Genomic DNA, 18,361 nt, shown 5'->3' with positions numbered 1-18,361 from the left:
CCCAGTCAGGCATTTACAGACGAGTATGCAACTCGGGTCTGTATTCGTACTGGTTAGATTTATTCACAATGTCCACTCAAACCAGTAATCACTGCTCCCTTGAGTTCAGGAGAGAAACTTCAGCTGTGCTTTTGTTCCTGATTGCAATCCAATGAAACCTGCTGAAAGACTTGTCTGGGTGAAGGGGGAGGGAGGGGGAGTGTTATCAGGAGATGACTACCATGGATGAAGAGCAGCAAATCACCACCTCCGCCTGCTCCACAAAGGTGCAATGATTTGGAGGTGCTGGTGTTGGGCTGGGGTGTACAAAGTTAAAAATCCCACAACGCCAGGTTATAGTCCAACAGGTTTATTTGGAAGCACTAGCTTTTGGAGCGCTGCTCCTTCATCAGGTGGTAGTCAAAGCTAAAGGTGCAAGGAAGCTTTCATAGGAATGCCTGAGGTAAACTATTTGTAGACAGAAAATAAATTAATGATTTTTTTTAAGTTGAACTGGTGACCTCCAGTTGGCTACAATTTTTTTTTAATGTTTGGAATGAATCATTAATGCTGCAGCAAAATGTCTTGAGCTTGATGAGATTGAATAATATTGTACAGGCTCCAGTAGTGAACTGCCATGTTGGATAACCAAAGTAGGTTGAGCAAAGAGGAGGAAACTGCTGGATTTGTTGTTGAGTATTGCTGCTTTAGGTTAATATATCCATGGGTTAGCTGTTTGCCTTCTTCTGAATATTTGAAATTTGAACTTTTTTTTGCTAGCTGCCAGCAAATCAAATCATGGTTTGTAATATGGGTCAACTTGGCATAGAATGGCAATAGTCCAATAAATTTGTATCAGGTCTGAATTCCAGTGCAGATGATCAACACATTGCATTCTTCATGACCTGTTGTTTCCAAAATCTATAATTTGCGCTCAGCCTAGCTTAGCTTGCTTTAGGCAAGTTGTAGTTTTCTTGTAAATTGAAGCATTTTGCTTTTGTTAAAATGTAAGGAGTTGGCTTGTGTCACAAAAGCAAGTGCAGAAATTCTTCAAAACATTTAGAGTGGCATTAACTTCACTTCCTTGAAAGGAGCACCCATCCCCAAGATAATATCTTCAGAAATGTCACTTGGTTGTCTGTTTCAAACTGATGGTAGAACATTCCATTGCCATCTAAACTCATTCACATCCACCAACTGCAAATGACTGCTCTTCATTTGTCTCCCTTGTTTTCCTGTACTTGAGTGAACCCAGTTGTTGTTGATTTTGTGACACCTTAGTACCTCGATATGCACTTGTTCTGTAGTTGACTGTTGCAACGATTCACCCATGTGCAGGTTCTCCAAGTCACTGCTCAACGCTGACTGCTCTAGTCAAGTGTCCTAAAAACCACGGGAATTGTGCTTGGCACTGTTCTTAACCACACAGATTTATAAAAAAATAGACTTTTTGTTTCAAAATAAATGTATCTGAAAGCCTCTTTGTTTGTGTGGCTTCAGCTACAGATTGCCCTTGCACGCCAGTCACTTGGTCATGAAGGGAAGGTATTGTTGGATGCGCACATCTGAGATGAAGTTGATCATCTTGTTTCAGTCGGGGCCGGTGTACTGTCAATTTTAAAGGGAAACCAATCACTTGAACCGAGGCCTTCACAAATTACCCCTGGAAAAGTGCAATTCTCTTCAGTATCTCTGGCAAATAAATTATTGATGGGAAGAAAAGGCAACCTATTTATTGTAAGTGGAATTGAAATAACACATTATAGTATAAAATACCTCTCATAACTTGGGTAAAGAGTGTACCAGAATGTATTTTGCTAAAGATGCTGACTGGTCTTTAGATTACCAATTCTATCATTTGGTTTGGAAAGTCTCTTGGCTGCCTACTCTCACCAAAATACAACTGATACGTGACACTTCCATTATTTCAGGGTGCTACTTCAGAGAAACCAAGAGCATAACTTCCATTCCATTTCACTTGAAGACAGTGTATGCATTGAGGCCACAGTTTGCTCTGGCTATGGATGCACTGAAGGCTGATGATACAATTTTCATATTGTTAAATTCTGCTTGGAAACCTGCTTTCATGTCCTTTTTTAATAATTTAGAATCCCTACAATGTGGGTAGAGGGCATTTGGCTTGAACCAACTCTCCAAAGAGCATCCCACCCAGATCCAACCCCTCACCCTCTCTGTGACCTTGCATTTACCACAGCAAAGCAACCGAGCCTGCACATACTCCGACAGTATGGACAATTTAGCGTGCCAGTCCACGTAACCTGCCCATCGTTGTACTGAGACAGGAAAATAGTTCACCTGGAGGAAATCCACTCAGACACGGGAGAACATGCAAATTCCACACATAATCACATGAGGCTGTAGTTGAACCTGGGTCCCTGCCGCTATGAGGCAGCAGTGCAAACCCACTGAGCCACCCTGCTGCCTGTGACCACAGGATATCCCAAAGCATTCCACAGTCAACAAAGTTTTCCTATTAAGTCATTGTGACTGTGATATAGGCAAATGCAACAGCCAATCTGAATGCAGCAAAGTCTCTCAAACAACAGATGAATCTGTGTTTGCGACGTTACCTGAAGGATAATGGTCGGTAAAGGCACCCAAGGAACTCTCCTGTTCTTTGTGCCATGACACATACATCTCAACACCTACCTGAGAGGACAGACCAGGCGTTGTTTCATGCCTCATTATTATAACACAGCATTCCATCAGTACAGTACTGCACTGCACAAACAGCTGAGCCAATGATGAGAGTACATTCACTGAAGTCTGTACTTTTTTTTGGCTTCCATTCATTTCCCCTGACATTGGAATGAATTCACAAATCAGATTGTAAGTTTGGTAATTCCAATGTCCAAGTGCCAGGTAGTGGGAAGAGCAGCCACCAACAATAAAACACACATATGTGTGTGTGTTTAGGGATACAACAGTTTGCATTTATGTAGCACTTGTAGCAAAGCAAAATATCCCAAGGCATTTTATAGTAGCATAAAAGCTAAGGAGATCACACCATGTGCAAAAGTTTCCACTTAGATGACTCTGATTATGATTGTGATTGTTACTGAAGCAATGGGCTTTATTCCTGTTTTGGAGACATTAGCAGCCCGGCTTCCTAGGTGATTGCAATTGACCCCTCCTTTCTCCACATTACAGAGCTGCAACTGTTTAACGTTTTGATTTTGCTGGCCCACCATTAATCCTATGATTGAACGTTGGGCACTTTGCATCTGATGGTGTCATCGAGTGCAACCAAGTGCAGGGCTGTTGTAAAAGGAGCAACGGGTTTGCTGAGTATTTCCATGTGAACCCAGGGAGTCGTCCGTTGACAAGAGAAATGCATCGACCACATACTGCAGGCTTGTTCTGTACTTAGGCATCAGCATCCAATTTCTAATAGCTTTTACAAGCTTTAAAATAGTGCAGGTTAATCTCCCAGCAACATTAAACACATTACTACAGAGAAGCCACCTCCACATGAAATTGCAGGTTGTCACTAATCCTATCTTTGTGAGTTTTTCTTAATAAAAAGAAACCACTTCCCCTGAAGGCAGGCTCCTGGCTCTGGGATTGGTATAACCTGTTTGCCCTGTAACCACCCACAGATTCATTATTGTGAAGCCCTTTATGGGGGAGGAGCAGCGCGGTGGAGAGAGATGGTAGGCAGAAGAGCTTTCTCAGGTATGTATCTGCCTCATTACTTCAACATTGAATCAGCCCAGACTCTGGTTCTCACGCTGACGATGCTCAGTTGTGAAGGGAGTTCACTGGCTCAGTCTGGAGGAAGCTGGTGCTGTTTAGTTGGTAAGTACTTGACTGGAAGGAGCAGGGACTGGCATGCCCATTGCCTTACATTAGCTCCTCTTGTTGTGTGCAGCTGTTTTTCCAAGTGGTAAAAGCATGCAGGTGACAGCCTATGGGGAATTAGTACAGCTTTCAGATTAATTGAATATTAAAAGAAGGGGCTGTCTGGTACAATAGCAGTGAACCATGGGGATTAGTGTGTATATGTCCTGCAATATGTGTGTGTGTGTGTGTGTGTATATATCTTTCCTGCATGTACACATGATTCTCATAATATGTGCAAGTTAATGCCCCTTTATTGTGTGTGTGAGTGAGTGTTGGTGTTTATATTGTATGTGGCACCCCTCTGTCTCTGCTCTTAAACCAAGAAGAAAAACTTCTGGTTTTTAAGCGCCTTTCATAACTCTGGACGTCCAAACGTGTTTTGCAGCCAATAAAGTACATTTGAAGAGACAGTTGCTGTTTTAATGTAAGAATGACAGCAACCAATTTCTGCACAATAAGCTCCAACAAACAGCAATGTGATAACAACCAAGTATGATGAGTCCTCATTTGAAATTGTAGTTGACGTTTTGAAAGTTACAACTTTAAGTGAAAAGACTTTAAGCGAATCACGTTTTCCCATTAAAGCTAATGTCAAAGCCGTAAATAGGTTCTGAAGGCCCTTTCTCATCATGGGAAGAAATATACACTCTAATTCAAAATATTTTGCGTTGCTAAATTCTTACATTGGTGAATGAAATGTTTCACAATAACATACCTTTTTCCTGTATTTTTAAAATTTAACTTCCTACTTACCTCCCATTTGCTGCTGATCCTGTTCACTAAAGCTCGCTCCTGACTGCTCTCATCACTCCCCTGAACACAGTGGACTGTGTTCCTTGCCAAAGTGCCAATTTTTGAGCTCTACTGCTCCCAGGCTCTCCCTTTCACTGACCCTCTTTGTCACTGAACCTCTCATGCCCCAGCTCTCCCCTCTCCTGAAACACCCTCTTGTGAGTGACTGTGGTAGTGCTGGGATCCTATGTAGTGTAGGAGGTGACCAGAGAGCAAACTCTACAACAGCTTGAGAGTTGCACTTTGGGATAAAAGTTGCAGTCGGCCAACAAGGCTCCCCGGGACAGAAACAGTTGGAAAGTTGCCTGACTCGTTCTTTTCCAGCGCCACACTTTTTGACTCTGATCTCCTGTATCCACAGTCCTCACCTTTCTCCCAGAAACCTATTAGAACTGGCAGAGAATTTCCTTGGGGCAGGAGAGAGAGAAAAGTAGCCTTGTAATGGAATTCACAATGGGAATTGTCATGATCAGGTGAGGAGGAGAATTGGGATGGGGCAGGGGAGGACATGATAACAAGCTAAAAGAAAGAGAAAAAATGTTCACAATTTAAAGGTGTTGCACTCAATATTATGCCCAGAAAGGCTGTAAAGTGCTTAGTCTGAAGATGAGATGTCCCTTCAACTACAGGGATGTGGACAAAAAAGGACTTCCTCGTAGCACTAGAATCCACTCTGAAAGACAATGGGCTTAGGGAAGAAATTCAGCAGGCCATCAGACAGAGTACCAACATTAAGCAGAAATAAAGAAGGGAACACCCTCAACACACTGGAAAGGAAAGCCCTGGAAGGACTCAGAAAAGACAGAAATATCATAACCCTACTGGCAGACAAAGGGAGCATGACTGTCATCCTGAACAGAACACAATACAGTGAGAAAGCCAACACACTACTCACAGATACTGATACCTACCAACAGGTGGCAATGGACCCAACTCCACACCTAGAAAACTGTATTATAGCATCCCTGAAGAAACTTCAAGACAGGTGAAATTAACAAGACAGACCTCAAAAGAATGAAACCTGAAGGATCCAACACACCCTGTTTCTACAGATTAAGGACTAACAAAGGAACTGCAATGTAAACTCTGGGGGACACGGACTAAACAACCCCGCCACCACGTGGCTGAACACTTTAATCCTCCTGCCACTCCACCAAGGACACACAAGTCCTGGACCTCCTCCACCGTCAAACTCTAGCCACCTAACACCTGGAGGAAGAATGCCTTATCTTCCGCCTTGGAACCCTCCAATCACACAGGATCAATGTGGATTTCACCAGTTTCCTCATTTCCCCTCCCTCCACCATATCCCAGATCCAACCTTCCAACTTGGCACCACTCTCTTCAACTGGCCTACCTGTCCATCTTCCTTCCCACCTACCCACTCCATCCTCTTCTCTGATCTATCACCTTCATCTCTACCTTCACTTACCCATCGCATTCCGAGCTACCTTCCCCAGCCCCTCCCCCTCCCATTTGTCTCTCAGCCCCCTTGGCTACCCCTCATTCCTGATGAAATGTTGACTCTCCAGCTCCTTGGATGCTGCATGAGCAGCTGTGCTTTTCCAGCACCACACTCTTCGACACTGAAACACCAAGTAGAAGACTCCAGCCACTCCATCCAGGGACTCCTTAACATCATCAAAGACGCCAAGGTAGAGGACAATGGGGTCATGGTTTCATTTGACATGACGGCCCTATTCGCATCAATAAGCATCACCCTCACCAAAGAAACACTGGCCTCACTGCAAGACGAAACCAGGACACAAACACCTGACAGCACCAACACCATCAGCAAGAACCGCACCTTCAAGCTAGTAGAAGTGTGCCTCGCAACCCACTTCACCTTCAACGACAAGACTAACAAACAAATCAATGGGATATCAGGACTCTTAGCAGAGGCAGTTATGTAGAGGTCAGAACGAACAGCCCTTCCCACGATCCAGCCCAAGTTTTGGGTCCGTTATGGGTCCTTTGTCATCACGAACGCAACAAATTAGAAGAAACCCACGAACAGGTAAACAACATCCTTACTGGTATAAAATTCGCCAAAGAGGAAGAGAACAACAACAGACTCCCCTTCCTAGATGTAACGGTGGAACGAAAAGCCAATGGAGAGCTGCAGACCAGTGCTTAAAGGAAAGCCATACACACTGACCAGATAGTCAACTACAGGAACGATCATTCCAACACCTCCAAAAGAAACTGCATCAGGACATTATTTAAATGATCCACAACATGCTGCAGCACCCAGGGACTATGAGAAGCTGAGGAAAAACACCTGTACAATGTATTCAGGAGCAACGAGTATCCGATAAGTACAGTCCACTGACTCCTACACAACAGACCTAAACAAAATGACACCACACATCCAGAAGCTCTAGCCACCCTGCCATACATTAAAGACATCTCTGAGATGATGACCAGACTATTCCAGTCCCTTGGCATCATGGTAGCCCACAAACCTAACACCACACTGGAACAGCCCCTGATTAATTTAAATAACCCCATACCAGCAATCAGCAGAACGAACGTCATGTACAAAATACCCTGCAAGAATTGCAACATTACATTGGACAGACAGGCAGGAAACTAGCCACCAAAAGACATGACCGACTTTCACTGGTATCCTTCCACATAGACAAAGAGGGACACCAGTTCAACTGGGATAATACATTCATCCTGGAACAGGCTAAATAAAGACACGCCTGGGAATTCCTAGAGGCCTGTTGTTTAAACCGGAAGTTCATTAACAAACGCATCGATTTGGAAAAATGTTGGCTGAGAGAAGGTGAGTCATGGCTCCAGAAGCAAAGGTAGCAATAAAGAGGTGATAATGACAGTGCATAGAGAGATTATAGGGAGATTAGGAGCTGGGAATGACCAAGGCTGAAGCCAGTGTAATGTGACAAAATATGTGGGGGATGGGGGGGGTTGGGTGAAGCAGAGGCAAAATGGAAAACAGGGGAGAAGGGTAGCAAAGGGAGAAGAGGAGAGGAAAAAGGTGATGAGAGTGTGGGGAATGAGAGAAAGAGAGACAGTCAGCCTAATATAAATACCACCCTATTTCTCCCTTTTTTTTTAGCTTTGACAAAGGGTCAGTTAGACTCGAAACGTCAGCTCTTTTCTCTCCTTACAGATGCTGCCAGACCTGCTGAGATTTTCCAGCATTTTCTCTTTAGACATCGATTTGGACCACACTTACCAATCCCTCAGAAAAAGAACTGAAAGTGATATCACCCACCACAACAGCCCAAGACACACAAATAGCAAGCGGGACAGAACACCGGTGCTTCACCGGAGGCTCACTGATGATGTTACCTAGCATGGTGACGAAACATCTGAGAACAAATCTACCAGCTCAGCGAGCAAACTTATAACCCTGAGCTACAAATCCTCTCTCAAATCATGAGATGTTGTTCCTCCAGTTTATGCTGCGATTCACCAGAACACTGCAGCAATACTATTGAGTAGGTTTCCTTGAAACATGTCTTCAGTGGGTGGGGTGGGGTGCAGATGGAGAATATTAGTTACTTGAGTAAGATTTCTTGGGGGGGGGTGGAGGGACCAAATGGCTCTGGATAGAGTGCAGCACCTCTCTGACTGGGGTAAAGATGATGTCGGTAGGGGAATCATTTTCTCGTTCAATTGAATATAAAAATCGAAATTGAATAAAATATAAATCGCTAGGGAAAGTTTTTACCACGAATGTATAAAACAGATCCTCACAATTTTATTGTATGCAATCTCACATTCTAAATTTGGCTTGTGGATTCAAGTCTCAAATAAAAGGCTTGGAGACATAGTCCAGACTGCCACTTCAGTACAGTGCTGTGGAACGTGCAGTGCTTTGGGTAGGATATTAAACACACCACCAAACCTTCCCATTCCAGCCACCCCCTGCCCGGCCATTTTTAGAAAGTCCAGGTTCTCCCTGCTGCTGTGTCCTGTGATTATCCTATAACTTAAATTGAAGTTTGTTGTCAGATGGTTCTGCCTTTGCTCTTTCTGGCACCTTGCTGTGCATATATTAGTTGCTGAGGTTCTGTCCTTAGAACACTTCAAAAAGTATTTAATTGTCTGTAAGAGCTTGAGACATCCTGACATTGTCAAGGGTACTGTGATAATGCAAATTTGTGTTTTTCTTTCTCCTCCACCCACTTGCCATTTCTTCCTCAAGAGAGAATTTCTATCACATCCCTTTTGTGAGATGCAGTAATTGAAGAGAGTTACAGTGATGTATGAATTCATTGTGCATCCACCCTCACTGGAGCGTAGGAGTGGTGAGCTCTAAACAAACCAAAGATTACAAGGACTGGTTAATATACACTGCCCAGGAGGCCTGGGATTGCATCATCGAATTAACACTTCTGTTTCTGCGCAGTAACCTGTTGACAATGATCACAATGGGCCTCTCTCAGCAGATGGATGACGTAGTCCCTGAAACATCCACCACGTGTTTGCAGTTTGTGGTCTCAGTGGTCACTGAATGTGTTAGCCCGTTTTTAGGGGGAATTAACACTTTGGGTGACACGTGAACAATGACCACTTTTATGAGTGCAGACTGTACTGAGTCCTAAGTCACTACCTTCTGTGCAGATGGAATGACTTGTATTCCAAAACAGTAAGCACTGCCTCCATGGCACGGGTAAAAGGGTTACCTTTTATTTTCCTGTGGGCATTTGGTGGTTTGCAACTTCTTTCAGCATAGTTTTGATAAATATTTCCAAAGCACAATTTAGTCCTCAGGTGCTATTTTGTGTACGGCAGTTTTAATAGCGATGCCAAGACTTTGTGATGATTCATCATAAATTGCAGAGTACAGGTCAATCTGACATTTCAGATTGACCCCATTTATCTTGCTCCATAACTATATTTGTTATAGATTCGACATATTCACCTCCCTTTCAGCCATAATAATAATGCACTCACATTAGTAGTCAACCTCGATTTCTTATCTTGCAAAGACTAATTTACTTACTGTATCTTTTATGGGCACAAGGCGATATGGGCTGTATTTTTAACCATTTATTCATAGGATGTGGGTATCGAGGGCTAGGCTAGCATTTATTCCCCATTCCTAATAACCCAGATGACAGTCAAGAATCAGCCATATTTCTGAAGTTGCAAAGATGCGCAGGAGTTTTAAGGTACAATCATTCTTTGCATGGGATGTTGACGACATTTAAAAATAGTGACCATCCACACCCATGCCAGTAGTTCACCCTTATGATCTTTATACAGGTTGGCACTTAATTATAGGTGGGGACATTTCAACGCTCTAGAAGTTATATTCCCACATCATACAGCACTTTAAACAATCAGTAGAATGTTTCTCTTCTCTTTCCATTATCAAAACCTTTCATAATTTTCAACACCCATATTAAATCTCTCCATAACCATCTGTATTCTTTTGGGGCATGTCGAGGGGCCAGGAGCCCAGTGACTCCACCATTCGTTGCCATCTCTCATGAATGGAAACTGACGCCCAGAGGGAGGCCAGAACTTTCATGAATTTACCCCCATCACGTTGTTAAACATTTTTGGGAGTGGGGAGGGGTGGGTGCTAAGGAAGAGGTTAGATTTAACATAAAGTTGAAAAGTTCATCCTGTCATTTCCAAGAAGTTGGGATGGTTTGGGATTGAGAGTGTCTATGAAATTCAGAGTGTAAACGTAGGAACGTTTGTGATGAAGGTACGTGCGTTATTATTCCGATTTGGCAATGTTAAAGTCAAGCTGAACAAAACCATGCATGGCTTTAAGTTTGATTTGTATTTCTGAATTCTGTGGATGAAGAAGAGTTTCATTATTTGAGTTCTGAGAGTGGTGTAATGGTATCTGGAAATGTGTTCACGTATTTAAATTAGTTATTTAAAATCCCTCGAGGTTAATTATTCAGTACTTTAGAGATTAATTTAGGGAAAAAAAAAATTAAGGTATCCTTTGATGCAAGAAGACAAAAAAAATCCATGTACTTTTAAAAAGACAGAACCATCGTGTTACTATAATCAGCAGTGGTTATTTGGTTGTCATTAGGCTAGCTTTTTATTGCGGACTGTGTTTTATTTTGAACTCAAATTTCACTATATGCCATACAGGTACTCAAACTCATGTCCCCAGAGCATTAGCCTAAGGCTCTCAATTATTCATCCAGTGGCACTTCTGCTGCCTCCCCTTAATTTGGAAGAAGAAGGGATGATTTGACTGAACTATTTACGATCCTGAGAGATCTTATCAGGGTAGATTTGGACAGGATGTTTCCATTCCTGGGAGAATTTAGAACGAGTGCTATTGTTTAAAAATTGGCCATCTTCCATTTAAAACAGAGAAGAGGAGAAACCTTTTCTTTCAAAGGATCATGAGCCCTTTGGACCTCCCTCTGAGTGTGTCGGAAGCTGAGTCTGAATATCTTTAAGGCAGAGATAGGTAAATTGTTAAGCAATAGGTTTAAAGGCTATCAGAAGGGTGGATAGGAATGTAATTAGGTCAGCCATGAATTTATTGAATAGCAGAGCAGGCTTGATGGGCAGAGTGGCCTATTCTAGCTCCTAATTTATATGTTCATATGGTGCTGATATTCTTGAATTAGATGCCTGTAATGCCTTCCAAAGTCAAATAGCCTGTCATTGTTCTAAGTTCATATGTGATGAACCTCCACTTGCATGGAGTGCAGGTAATTGGTAGGTAACCACCGAATGAGATTTCTGTCCCCAGCACTGGCTCTTAGTTTACACAGAACTTACAAGGGTTGACTGGAGTAGATACAAAGTGACACTTGATGCACTTTGGTTAAAAAGTTGAGATTGGGTTGTCAGAAAGTCAGAACAGTTCAGAAGGAGGCTATTTAGCCCATTGAGTTGATGCCAGCTCACTGCGGGACAATCTAATCAGTGCCATTCACCTATTCTGTCCCCTATCCCTGTAAGCTTATATTTCTTAAGTGTCCTTTCAATTTCTTTTTGATTATCTGCGTCCACTGTCAGTGCCCAAATAGGCAGAGTGTTCCAGGTCATTACCACTCATTGCATAAAAAGTTCTCTTTCACCTAACACTCATGTCTCAATAACTGAATCGGTCATAAATCCTGGAGCTTTTATCTCTCCTCATACAATTAGGCAAACTCTTTCACCAGTGGTTATTAACACCAGGCAGGAATGTTCTAAGGGCATGCCTTACTACAGTGTACATTGAAGGTTGCTGCCACCATCCTTTTTAATTGTGGGAGACAACAGGGTCTGCTTGGTCTTGTGCTGTTGAAGAAAAATCACTTTGTGGCCTAACTAGAAGAGTTTCTTAGTGTTCTCAATAAATATTTAATTGCATCACAGCAGCAGGTTATATTAATGTGATTAGCATCATTACAGAGACTATGAGGAGGCCTGAATGTTTGGTTTCACTTTTCCCAAGGTCCTAAGATGGACTGCCCACAGGTACATTTGAATTGTCATAATGATTGGCACACCTTGGTATTAACCTTTGCAGACTCATGTGTCAAGAAACAGATTATGGTATCCTTACACGTAAGAGAAAATGAGTACTGCAGATGCTGGAGATCAGAGTCAAGAGTGTGGTGCTGGAAAAACACAGCATTCACCTGCTCCTCCCTCGGATGCTGCCTGACCTGCTGTGCTTTTCCAGGATTACACTCTATTCCTACAGACATATGTTAATGACCATATGCTGTACTTTGTACCTTCTGTACATTATTTAAAATGGTCTTATATCAAGAGGATGTTGCAAACCTGGTTAATCATTTCTTACATTACGAACCAGTCTTGTTCCTAATCAAACTGTCCCACCCAGTAACCTGTTGTTCCACCTGTCATGCTGCCCATGAATGACACATCCATATACAAACATGCGTGCACTCTGACACAGATTCAGTTAGTGTTAACCACTTTTGAGCAAGGTGATTCACCATGGACGGCAGTTGGGAAAACCATTAATCCTTGAAAGCTTTAATAAAATAGGGTTACCCAACACTTGTCAGACCGGAGCAGATTAAGGTGGAGGTTGGAAAAGAAAATATCTTCTGGAAAGGTTGGTCTTGGGAGTTTTCCACATCAGAAACTTTACTCAAGCAGTGAAGAATTTACTGAAATTAAGATGAAATGATTGCTTAAAGAGGCGAAATAGGGACTGAGAAGAAGCCAGGCTTTAGACGAGGAGATTCAGAAAGAGCAGCAATGGTACAGATCCAATGGGCTGAAGTGACCTGTATTGACTCTGTGTGTGCAACATTCTATGATTCTACCTGCAGACTGAGATTTTCTGAAGTCGGAGGTGGTTTGGTGCAACTTTGTTATAAAGTATTGGAGGCTGATTTTTGAGTAATTACAAACAAATGGAAAAATGCGGATCACAGTGGTCCGTATGTTTGCAGAATACATGCTGACAAATAGCCTATGTGGAAGGAATGGCATTTATTGAAGTGATTTATCTCTTCAGTTTGCTTTTCCTTTATTATTTTGTCTTTCGTAAAATTCCAGACAGAATTGGCATTTTCAACACTTGTTTAGTCTTGTTGCTGCTTCTGGGCTTGCATTACTTCCTTTAGTTAAGTTTGTCCTTGAATCCAGTTAAGTGTTAACTCCCTGTTTTTAAAAAAACATTAAGTGTCTATGTTTGAGGGTCACATTGCCTGGGATAGAGAGCCCCACCTAGTGGCTCAGCTGAGAATTTGGCAGCCACTCCATCCAAAGAGACCAGGAGCTAGACTTTCAGTTGTCAGTAAAGTCTGGACTGGGTGTGGCTCCAATTTTAAAGATGATGCCTCTGCGAGTTTCAGAGGGAGATATTTTCTAATCAGCCTGTTTCGAGATCTTATTACACCCCTCTGGAAAAAGTAGAGCTTGAACCTGAGCTTCCTAGCTCAGTGGTAATAGCCGTACCCCTGCATTACAATGGCATTTACTGTTTTCAGAGGATGGGCTGGAGGATGGGGCGATGGGAAAATCTGTTCAAGTTTAAAGACTGACCCATTTGAGAGGTTGTCTAACCGGACAGTAAGGGGCGGGAGAGTGGGTGATCTATTTTTGTGAGTCACTTTGGCAAACTTACATTATCAATAAAATCATAGAGATGGACAGCACAGAAACAGACCTTCGGTCCAACTCGTCCATGCTGACCAGATATCCTAACCTCACCTATTGCATTTGCCAGCAATAAAGGCTCCAAATCCTTCCTATTCAGATACCCACCCAGATGTCTTTTAAACGTTGTAATTGTACCAACCTCCACCACTTGCTCTGCCAGCTCATTCCATACTCGCACTACCCTCTGCATGGGAAAGTTCCCCCTTTGGTCCCTTTTTATATCTTTCCCCTTGCAATGAAAACAAAAATTGCTAGACAAGCCCAGCAGGTGTGGCAGCACCCGTGGAGAGAAATCAGAGTTAACGTTCTGAGGTCAATGACCCTTCTTCAGAATGGCAGACCTGTCCTCAGAAACCTACATAGAATCTCGCACATTCCTGCTCTCCACTGTCAGATTTATAAAATGTGGAAGTCTGTTTTTAACAGACGAATAGATAATGCAGGTACACAGAGCATCATAATTCCAGATCAAATTTGTTTATCTACCTTTTGCCTGAATGACCACTTGTCTCTGCCTTAAACATTGTTGACCTGTTCTTTGATAAGGTTGTGGTTCGCCCCATAATGGGCTGCCATTTGTCTTTGTCACAGGCAATCTGTAGAGAGCTTCTACCTCTTGGAGATACTGGGTGCCATTGATTGAATGCCAATCTATCTTCCTTTCCAATTGAGTTACTGCCACATTCCCAGCTAAACCATGAGATGTAGGAGCTCCACCCCTGGCAACTTTAAGCACCCACTCTTCAAATCAATGCAGTGCTGGTGTGGGGTCGAGCCCTCACTATGTCTGGTGGTCAGGTTCCTGAGCCCATTTTGGGAATGTGGTCACCAAGGTGGACTCAAATCACAGAATTGTTAACAATACTGAAAGAGGCCTTTCAGCCCATCGTGTCTGCACCAGATCCCTGAATGAACAAATCACTTATTACCATTCTGCTGCCTTCACCCTACACTGTCTTCTTTTGTAAATAACACTCTAACTCCATTTTGAATGCTTCAATTGAACATGCCTCCATGGCAATGTACTCCATAGACATTTGGGTTTGAACTATTACTGTTCCTTGCTGAGTGTTTGTCTGTCTTCTAGTCTTTTCCCATGGTATTTGTCTTTCCCTGTTCTGTGCAGTCTAATTTCCCACCATTCTTTGAAGCCTTGCCACCATACTACTTGCAAAAGATTCTAATCTTTGCTTGCCCTCCTGGACCTCCAATCAATCACTGCCATCTAGTATAGTGTTGCACCTGTTTACTTATCTCTCCTTTGACTCTTTTTAACATTTGTGAGATTTTATTCCAATGAAAGTAAAAGAAAAAAGACTTGCAATAATGTAGAGCATTTCATGATCACAGGATATCTAAAAGTCCTTTAAAAGCCCTTCATTGGCTGTAACATTTACTGGGATCTATAATCAAGGAAACTCTACAGCCTGTTTGCACACAGTTAGCTCCCACAAACAGCAAGGTGATCATGATCTGATCTGGTTTTAGTGATGTTAATCAAAGGGATAACTATTGACCAGGACATCAGGGATAACTCCCCTGCCCTCCTTTGGACAGAGTGCCTTGGAATCTATTGAAACTCATCTGGTATGTGTTTAATGTCTCATCTGAAAGACAGCTCCCCCAGATTTACAGCACTCTCCCTCTGTGCTGTATGAACGTGTGGGTCGAGATTTTCTGTGTGTGCAGTCAGAGGGTGGGCTTGAACCCACATCATTCTTACTTGGAAGCGAGAATGCTATCAACTCAGCCATGGCTGACACCAATGGCAGCATTGACCTTGCTTCCTTCCCCGGATCACCCTTTCACATAATGAGTGACTTGAGTGGTCCTCAAAATAGACGCTGGATTGGTTTGTGCCAGAGAGTTCATAAGAGAGGTTAGTTCAGACGGTTCACACTCGGGAAGCATTGGTTTTATGAAACTGTGACTATTGATGGCAAGTGCAATTTATGATGGAAAAATCTGGGGTTTACACTTGCAATGTGGCCATGTCCTCTTCACCCAACGTCCGAAGAGTTGTTAATCCATCTCTGGAATTGTTTCTTTATCTCCCAAATCTTTGTCTTCTCAGTATCTCCGCTTAACAAAAATGACTCCTATCTTTGGAAAGCTTCTTCATTCCTTTGCTGCCAGGTTGGCTTCAATCTGTGCTCAGTGTATGAGGCCAGTGGAGTTGTGCAACACTTTAGATCTGACCCCAAAATAACTCTGTTGGTAACAACTAAAAGTTGCTGTTCATTTCTGTGGAAAAATACCACAGATGTGATCTATCGCAGCATTCTTCTTATTGAATGGTTCCGTATTTAAGGACAAAAATGCTGCAGCTGTTGCCCTGTCAATGCATGCCTGTAAAGGTTACAGTTTTCTGGAGTGTGTTTAGAACATTACATTGATGCCTTGCTGCATCCGCTCCAGACAGTCATGGAGCTTTTTGAGCTGGGAAAGCAGCTCACATAGTTTCCAGCTGCTAGCAGAGGTGGCAGGCTGTGTCGGAGGGGGTTAGCTTCCAACCTGGAGTTGATTCCTGCTATCCTTCGGAAAAGCAAGCAATATCCATGTCTTGCTCACATTACATGCTTTGATGTGAAATGTAAACCGTGGGACATAAAGGGAAGACCCCACCCCAAAGTGGGCAAGATGTAGAGCGATTTCAGGATTTCGCTGCTGAAGCAGGTGAAGAGCAGGAAAACTTGCTCCAACGTGGCAACATGCAGAGGCCACTGAATGAAGGAGAAAGGATCAGAAGCAGGTGCTGAAGCTCGAGGTGAAGTAGGTGGGAAAAGGTTTGTGGCGACTGCAGAAGTGTTGGGGATGAGTGACCTGTTTCTCTGTTATACATTCTTTGTGATTTGGTTGCTGAGAATGAAGCAAAATGTTGTTTATGTTGGTACTACATGAACCGCAGCAATTCAAAAAGGCAACTCGCCAATACACGGTGACTCGGTGGTGAGCACTGCTGCCTCACAGCGCCAGGGACCCAGGTTCAATTCCTCGGGCGACTGTGTGGAGTTTGCGCATTCTCCCCGTGCTTGCACGGGTTTCCTCTGGATGCTCAGGTTTCCTTTTACGCTCCAAGGATCTGCAGGTGGATTCGCCGTGCTAAATTGTCCAGGAAGAAAGTGAAGACTGCAGATGCTGAAGATCGGAGTCAAAAAGTGTGGTGCTGGAAAAGCACAGCCGGTCAGGCAGCATCCAAGGAGCAGGAGAGTTGACGTTTCGAGCATAAGCTCAATGTCCTGATGAAGAGCTTATGCCCGAAACGTCGACTTTCCTGCTTCTTGGATGCTGCCTGACCGGCTGTGCCTTTCCAGCACCACACTTTTTGACCCCCATGCTAAATTATCCTTTAGTGTTCAGGGATGTGTAGGCTAGGTGGGTTAGAAATGGTGAAATATGGGGGATAGGGTATGGGTGTGCTCTTTGGAGAGTCAGTGTGGACTAAATGGGCTGAATGGACTGCTTCCACACTGTTGGGATTCTATGAATGCCTTCCCAAAGGACATTAGAGATAGACATTGAATGTTGGCCTTGACGATAATGCTCATATCCCATGCACAATAATAGGGTCATAATAATGAAAAAAAGCTTGTAGGTTTTCTAATGTGTTCATGTTTACCTTCAGTGACCTGGAAACCTATGAGTTAGCAATGAACAGGCCATTCAGCCCATTGAGCAGTGCTGACCATGCATTTGTCAAGACAGTCATGCAGAAGGATTGCCTTCCAAGTGCAGAAGCCACTGCGTCGCATAGTCCTCAGAGGTTTGCAAAGTGTGGGGAACGTAGCCCTTGAGCCTGCTCGTCTCTGAACAAGATCAGAACATGGCTGTCTCGATTGTAACCTCAAATCCACATTCTCACTGAGCCGTCATGACCTTTCATCCTCTAGGCTTAACAGGAATCAATCTACCTTTGCCTTAAAAATATTCAAGGACTTGTTGCATCACCATTTCATTTAGAGCGTTCCAAGGACACTCACAGGAGCGCCCTGTGAGTTTAAAGGACATTCTTCCAGTCTCTATTTTAAATGCAACAACATCATTCACCCCCATGCCCCATGCCTCCTTATCGCACACTCTACCGACTTTAACTTGGCCATCTCTTGCAGACAAGGCCCTTGTACTTACCTAAACATTTCTTAAGGACACCCTCCTTTGCTGTACTAACCAAAAAAGAAGATTCCACAACAATGTGTCATGGTTTCTATCTCAACAATCAGTTTAATCAGTAGAAAGTTTAAAACTCATTCGGTTCTGATGTAACACGATAGCTCCATCCTCGTGTGATGTTGCGTTATAAGATTGCGCAATAGCCACACCATTTAAACTAAAATGAATCGCGCTCCAACCAATACAGTTAAGGAAAGTTTGCATTTTACAAATAGCAGTCCTAACTCTTCAATCGGGTTAAAGCCAATACATGTTGAAGAAGCATGCATTATAGCAGGACCTATTGTATTTGTTTTAATGTGTCCTTATTACAACCCTGACAATAGAATTTGTTGATAATGCCACCAGCCTGAGAGCTCTGTCCCATGTAATGTATCCCAAATGCTTCAAGTTGAGTCATATAAAACTGTTTCTTCCGATTTGAAAATGGTGTGCTGTGAGTGTCCATAATGACAACTTA

At 43.0% G+C, this 18,361-nt stretch overlaps 1 protein-coding gene across 4 annotated transcripts in view; it reads left to right on the top strand.

The window, feature by feature from the left end:
* The window catches only part of slc45a3 (solute carrier family 45 member 3), a 128,764-nt gene that overhangs the window by 88,889 nt on the left and 21,514 nt on the right, over window positions 1–18,361 (top strand). The window contains exon 1 of one of the 4 annotated variants that reach the window (XM_043716513.1): window positions 3,658–3,675. The exons of 2 other annotated variants lie outside the window; for them this stretch is intronic. The gene's annotated coding sequence lies outside the window, so the exon portion shown is untranslated. Of the gene's footprint in view, window positions 1–3,657; window positions 3,676–12,540; window positions 12,677–18,361 lie in introns of those variants that run through there. One more of the 4 variants, XM_043716512.1, reaches the window with a different exon arrangement.

This window comes from Chiloscyllium plagiosum, chromosome 26 (assembly GCF_004010195.1).
Source record: "Chiloscyllium plagiosum isolate BGI_BamShark_2017 chromosome 26, ASM401019v2, whole genome shotgun sequence".
Classification (NCBI taxonomy): domain Eukaryota; kingdom Metazoa; phylum Chordata; class Chondrichthyes; order Orectolobiformes; family Hemiscylliidae; genus Chiloscyllium; species Chiloscyllium plagiosum.
This window is presented reverse-complemented; position numbering and strand designations above follow the sequence as displayed.